We start from the raw sequence: 6,000 nt of genomic DNA on the forward strand, positions 1-6,000 counted from the left end.
GTCACACACATGGACCCTCAGCAGGAGAGAGCAGGCAGCAGAGAGGGAAGGCCATGGATGACCTGTGCAAGTGCCTGAGGCTGGGCAAAGGGAGATTGTGTGAGCTGCAGTGATGCTCCACTTCATCTGTTTTCCCTTTGCCTTGGTGACATTGGGTTTTGCAGTGAGTATTGTGTGACGTGTCTGCACTACGTAATGATGGAAGTTCCCCAATCTCCTGTGCTGTGGGTACACCCAGGATATTGGTTTTTCAGCACATCAGATTAGAGCCTGTGCAGGCCCCTCACCCGTGTGGGAGGTGCCCTGTGCAGGAGGAAGGCTGTTTGTGCCCACACTGGTAACAGGGACCCTTGGAGAAGAGTGATCCTCCTGCAGAGATGATGAATGGCCCAGGGAGAGTCAGTCCTGGAAGTGCAGGTAACCCCCAAAGCTTCCTTCCTTTCTGTCCTCCTGCCACAGGACTTGGGGAAAGGCAGGGCTGGGCTGGATCCTGGGCATGGTGCGGTGGCCGGATCTCCTACCAGGAGATGGGGCTTAGGGCAAGAGCAAAGCAACAGATGAGGGAAGTGGGCAGTGGCCAGGCTGGCAGAATGACCTTTTCCTAGAGCCAGGGGAAATGGAAGTGCAGGCAGAGTGTGCCCTGCTATTCCCTTCAGTGCTGTGTCTGTAAACAATGGGGCTGAAGGGGGCTGTCCTTCTGTCACTGCCCTGCAAAGCTCTCTGCATCACTCTGAGCACAGGTCCCTGCCCCCATCTCTGCTGTCTCCAAGGACAACCCAGCCAGGGCTCCCCAAGAGAGAGCTCCCAAGTGCCTTTTCCCCTGTGGAAACCATCCCTCTGTGTGTCTGCCTGTGCACACCCTGAGCTGGGCAGTCACTCCTTTGGGGGACTGTGCCTCTGCAGAAAGGGGCTCATGGGACAGAGGCAAAATGCAGGGAGTGACAGAAAGAAGCTCTAAAGAGAGAGGAAGAGGAGGGAGATCCACAAAGAGCGTTCAGGGACAGACAGGGGTAATGGAAGGCAACATGGAAGATGTGTTGTGGAGAAAGGAGGTCTGACAGGACAAAGGGAGAGTGAGGTCTGGGCAGAATCCAGGCCGATCTTGTGATAAACAGGGAAATAAAAAAGCGGCCTCAGGGCAGCCCCTGTGCTCCTGTACTCTGTGGCTCTGAGCCTCTGTTGGGACAGGCAGCAGGGCCTGCCTCCAGCACCTGTGGGGCTCCCCAGTCCTTGGAACAAGGGACCAGCAGGGTGCAGGGGAACAGAGCCCCCTGGGATATCCTGCTCCTAACTCTGGGCTGGGACATGCTCACTCTTGCTTTGTGTTTTTCAGCCCCAGCAGAAGAGAGAGGCTGCTCCTGGCTGAACATCTGGGTCTTCCTTATTTTTGCCCTTTCAATCAAAGCTGCCATCGGGACCATGTGCCTCTTGTTTGTGCTGCACCCTGGTTTCAGCAGCTCCAGCTGTAAGTGATTCCCTTCACCTGCACTGTGTGTTGCTGATGGAGCAGGCCCAGCTGAGGGTGACTCCCCCAGGTGCCTGTTGCTGTGTAGCTGAGGAAGAGACCGAGGGTGACAAGGAGAGGCTGCTTTGTAGGCTGGCAGCTGGGCTGTGGCTGTGTGCATGGCACAGGGGCTGTGGCTGGGAGGGCTCCCTCCTGCCGCGTGTGTGGCCTGTGCCCAGCGGGATGAGCCTCCAGGGGTCCCTCTGCCGTCTGACTTGGCAGACACCGGGCTCTTTCTGGCTGGGAAGGCAGCTGGGCCACTGGTGTGGGCCAGGAGAGGTGACAGCTGGGACCATGCTTGCTGGGGAAATGGTGGGAGGAGAGTCCAGGGGCCAGAGATGCTGTGTGAGGAGCTGGGAGCAAGGGCTAATCCTGCTGCCTTTGCTGTCCCTTTGCAGTGGTTCCCTTCTGCCACAGCAGTGACCAGCCCTCAGCCCTGCAGCAGCAGTTCTCAGAGTGGGAGTGCGACTCAGCGGTGCCACAAGGCACAGGTCAGTTCTCCCAATGTCCCCTCTTCCTTGGGAGAAGGGCCTCAAGGGGGCTGTGCCAGGGCAGCTCAAGCCACATCTCCAACAGAACTGTGGACAGCCCTGAGATCCCCTTACAAGGATTACCCTGGCTTTGGCTACACAAAGCTCACTGGTCATACCCCAAAGCAATGGGAAAGAATGTCTGTACTATCCCTGGTTATTCAAGCACTTTCTGTCAGGAAAAGTCACTGAGCAGGACATGAGCACTGTCCCTGGAAAACCTGGATCTCTGCAATCACCATCTCTTGTTAGGAGCCTGCACCTCTCTGTCCTCTCCCTGCACAGACCGAGGCTGGATGTGCTGCCCAAAGGGCTGGAGAAGGTTTCAAGGAAGCTGCTATTTCCTGTCCCCTGACACAATGTCATGGGCTGAGAGTGCACAGAACTGCACTGGGATGGGCTCCCAGCTGGTGGTGATCACCAGCAAGGCAGAGCAGGTAAGTGCACAGGGCTGAGAGAGGCACCCAGCAGGCAGAGCCACAGTGCTGGGCCCTGGAGGGGACTCAGAGCCCCTCCTTGTCCTGCAGGGGAGGGGGAAGGTCCTGTCTGCATCTCTGCAGCACCAGCCCCCTCTGCCACCAGCCCCACATCATGGGGATTCCTGATGCCTCTCCTGGTGCTCGGTCCTACTCCTCTCATGGACATTGCACTCCCTCTCTGATTGCCAGGAATTCCTCTCTGAGCAGATAAAGCAATCTAAAGAACCTAAACCAGACAATTTCTACATCGGACTGTTTGCAGAGCAGAAGGGCCAGTGGCAGTGGGTGGACAAGACTCCATACAATGCAACAGCAGCGTGAGTATCTCTGGAGGAAGAGTGTTTGGTGTGACTCCTGGTAGGGAAAGAAAGTAGGAGAGATGTGAGAGCTTCATGTGGTGCATAAAAGGGAGTTGTCACCCCACTGCCTTGTCAGAGATCAAAGATACAGAAGGAGAGCACTGTGTAGGACACCAGGTTCACATGGCCCCATCTGTGCTTGGTATTGGTTATGAATTAACTCCCTGTGACATGGAAGTCAACCATGTAGGCATAGAAATAACTTCCAACTTGCTGGCAGCAAGAGTCCTTCAAAACCCTGGTGATCAGCCTGGCCTGACCTCCATTCACTGCACTTGTGTGAACAAAATGGTGTGTGCTGGAATGCAGGGAAAGAGATGGGGCACAGGGAGAGAGCACCAGCACTGTCCTTGCTGTGCCTTCTTCTGCAGAACAAACTTGCCCTGGAGCCCAGCACGGGCCTCTGCTGGGAGTGAGGTGCATGGGGTGAGTGGTGGTGATCAGTTGCCCTCAGCAGGATGGAGCACAGCCCTGTTGTGCTGGAAGGCTGTAGGAAGGAGGCAGGTTTCCATGTGCCACTGGTGCCAGTGGGATATGGAGTGGGAGGAAGGGCACTGCTTCAGTCCATGAATCAGCATTGGCAATTTCTGTCTCTCGCCTTCATGTCTTTCATCCCACTGGGGCCTTTTCCTGCAGTGCTTTACAGTGAGCACTGGGGAGTAACAAGCCTGTCTGTGTCCCAGGTTCTGGCGAAATGGAGAACCAAATTATGTGGATGGTGAAAATTGCACTGTAATTCATGTGCCTACAAAACCTCCCAACAACTGGAATGACATCACATCAAATTTGGAGAATCATCGAATTTGTGAAGCTGCAGCAGTAATTGTGTGATGGAAATGCCCCTGACCTGAGTAAAGCTGGGAGCTCAGCAGGGAGCTGGGAACAGCTCTGGCTGTGCTGGGAAGGGTGGGGAGCTCTGACACATCTTCACTGGGGGCGGTGGGACCATGTGTGTGGGAGTGAAATGAGCTTTGTCCAGCATCCCCAGTGCATGTGGTGGCTCAGGGAACACAGGGAGGCTCAGGCTCACTGGAGCAGCTCCTGTGTTCTTGTGTCCTCTTGTCTCTGAGTGGGTCCAGCAGCCTCTGGCTGAGAAGAGATGGACTTCTCCAGGAGGAAGGCACAGGAATGGAAGGCAGATATCCCGAGATTCAATGTCCTCTGTCTCCTTGAGCTCAGCTCTTTGCTTTTTGTTGAGTCACACACAAAATGTCCTCTAGCTGTACTGGTTTTGCTGAACAAATTCTGAAATCTTAGACAAGAGACAATAGAGTATCTGAGTAATGCAGAAAGGCCCTGTGCTCTGTGTGCTTATCTCTCTTTCCTTTTCCATCTCTAGGCTGCAGGGGTATAATCCACAAATGATGGAATGGTTTGGGGTGGAAGAGACCTTTAAGGATAGTCTAGTTTCAAGTCCCCTGGGCCAGGGGCAGGGACCCCTTCCACTAGACCAGGTTGCTCATATCCCCATCCAGCCTGGCCTTGAACATATTAGAGTTGGGATACATCTCCTAAGGGCAACTGCTTCCAGTACCTCACATTGCTAAATATTAGGAAGGAACCACTATTCCTCCCTAATATTTAATCAGAACCTCCCTCTGTCAGTCTAAAGGCATTCCCCTTTGTCCTATAACAATGTTCTTGTATAGAAAGTGCCTCTCAGCAAGGTCATTTCCACTGCTGTAGTATTGACACTGGCAGGGATTTGACTTCATTCCACGCGTTACAGTCAATAACACAAGCAGATGTGAACAAGTGTCACAGGCAGCTGTGAGAAAGCAGTTGTCAGCAGAGACTTGTGGTGGTACCAGGAACTGGAGAAGTGCTGTGCTGCAAATATCCTCCCTTCCCTTTCCTGGTGTCCTGGTCCTCTCCAGGTTCCCAGTGCAGATAAGTGTTTCATGCAGAACTAACTCCTTCTCTGATGCCACTTGCGTTGATGCCCCTTGGTGTCCTGTGGTGGGAACATGACCAGCAATCTCTTGAGGGCCTCCTTGGGCCTGAGATGCTTCTCCCCTGCTTCCATTGCTTTCTTCCCAGTTCCAAGCCTTACCTTTCCTCACAACTCCTACTTAAGCTATTTCTTGGTGCTATTTCTCTCTCTATGCCTCAGCCTACTCTCATTCCCTGCTGGCTCTGACTAAGCCCAGTTCTCTGGCTATGAGCACAGTACAACGCCCTTCAGCCCTTCTAAGTCACACATCTAGACCCAGAGTCCATGTGCCTCCCCTGGAGACCCACTGCCAGACAGCTCTTCTGGTTTTGGGACTCTTATGGGGCTCAAGCTCGTCCCTGCAAAGCAGCATTTTACCCACTTGCCTCAGAGTTTATTTGCATGTTGACTGTCTTCTCCGCTGTGCATTTGCATGCATCTGCCTTCCAGGGATGTGTTCTTCTCTGCTTTGAGTTCATTTCTCTAGTTCCCACATCACTGGTCCTCCCAGCTTGTCTCCTGGCCTCCTGGCTTGTCCCTTCTCACATTTTCAGGGCAATTTCTGCTCTTTGACTTGTTGTTACTTTTTCCTCCCCATGGGGCTGTGTCTTTGCATTAGTGGAACGAAATAGTCCCTGCTTTGCCTCCTTCTGAACACAGCCTGAAAAACAGGATAGGGAGCAAAAGAAACGCAGTGGGGCTCCACCTCGGTGATCTGACTGTGTCCTCTCACTTCATGGAATGGCTCTCCATCTTCCTTGTGAGTTCTTCCTGCACAGGAGTCCTGGGCTGAGACTTTCTTCCAGAAACATGCAGGAGATGAGCCCTCGTGGAGCCAGCTCCGGCGTGGCCTACCAGGCTGTCATTTCAAGAATGGGTAGTGGTGACAGCACATCCTGCTGGCCCTGCAGGTGAGGGCCTCTCCATGTGCAGCCTAGAAACCATGCCCGGCCGTGCACAGCTTCTCCCAACAGCAGCCTGGGCTGCTGGGCTTGGGTCTGCCCAGAGGGGACCTCCTTATCCAGGTCTTGAGCACCATTCCCACACATTTCTGGCTTTGGCCGTGCAGGATCCCCTTTAGGCCTCCCCTCTGCCATAACTCTTAGCACACAAGCAGGACAAGGAGCACATTGCCTGTCTTCCCTCCTCCACACAAGAGCCAGCCCAGCACAGGAGGCTTAGGCCTGCTGTGGTG

The 6,000-nt window shown here is 54.1% G+C and overlaps 1 long non-coding RNA gene across 1 annotated transcript; it reads left to right on the forward strand.

Moving 5' to 3' along the window:
• Positions 1–1,743: 1,743 nt before the first annotated feature.
• LOC143693380 (uncharacterized) lies at positions 1,744–6,000 on the forward strand. The gene is made up of 3 exons (XR_013181006.1): positions 1,744–1,995; positions 2,320–2,471; positions 2,703–6,000. It is a non-coding gene; the product is annotated as an uncharacterized LOC143693380 (long non-coding RNA).

Source organism: Agelaius phoeniceus, chromosome 2 (genome assembly GCF_051311805.1).
Source record: "Agelaius phoeniceus isolate bAgePho1 chromosome 2, bAgePho1.hap1, whole genome shotgun sequence".
In the NCBI taxonomy this organism is placed as follows: domain Eukaryota; kingdom Metazoa; phylum Chordata; class Aves; order Passeriformes; family Icteridae; genus Agelaius; species Agelaius phoeniceus.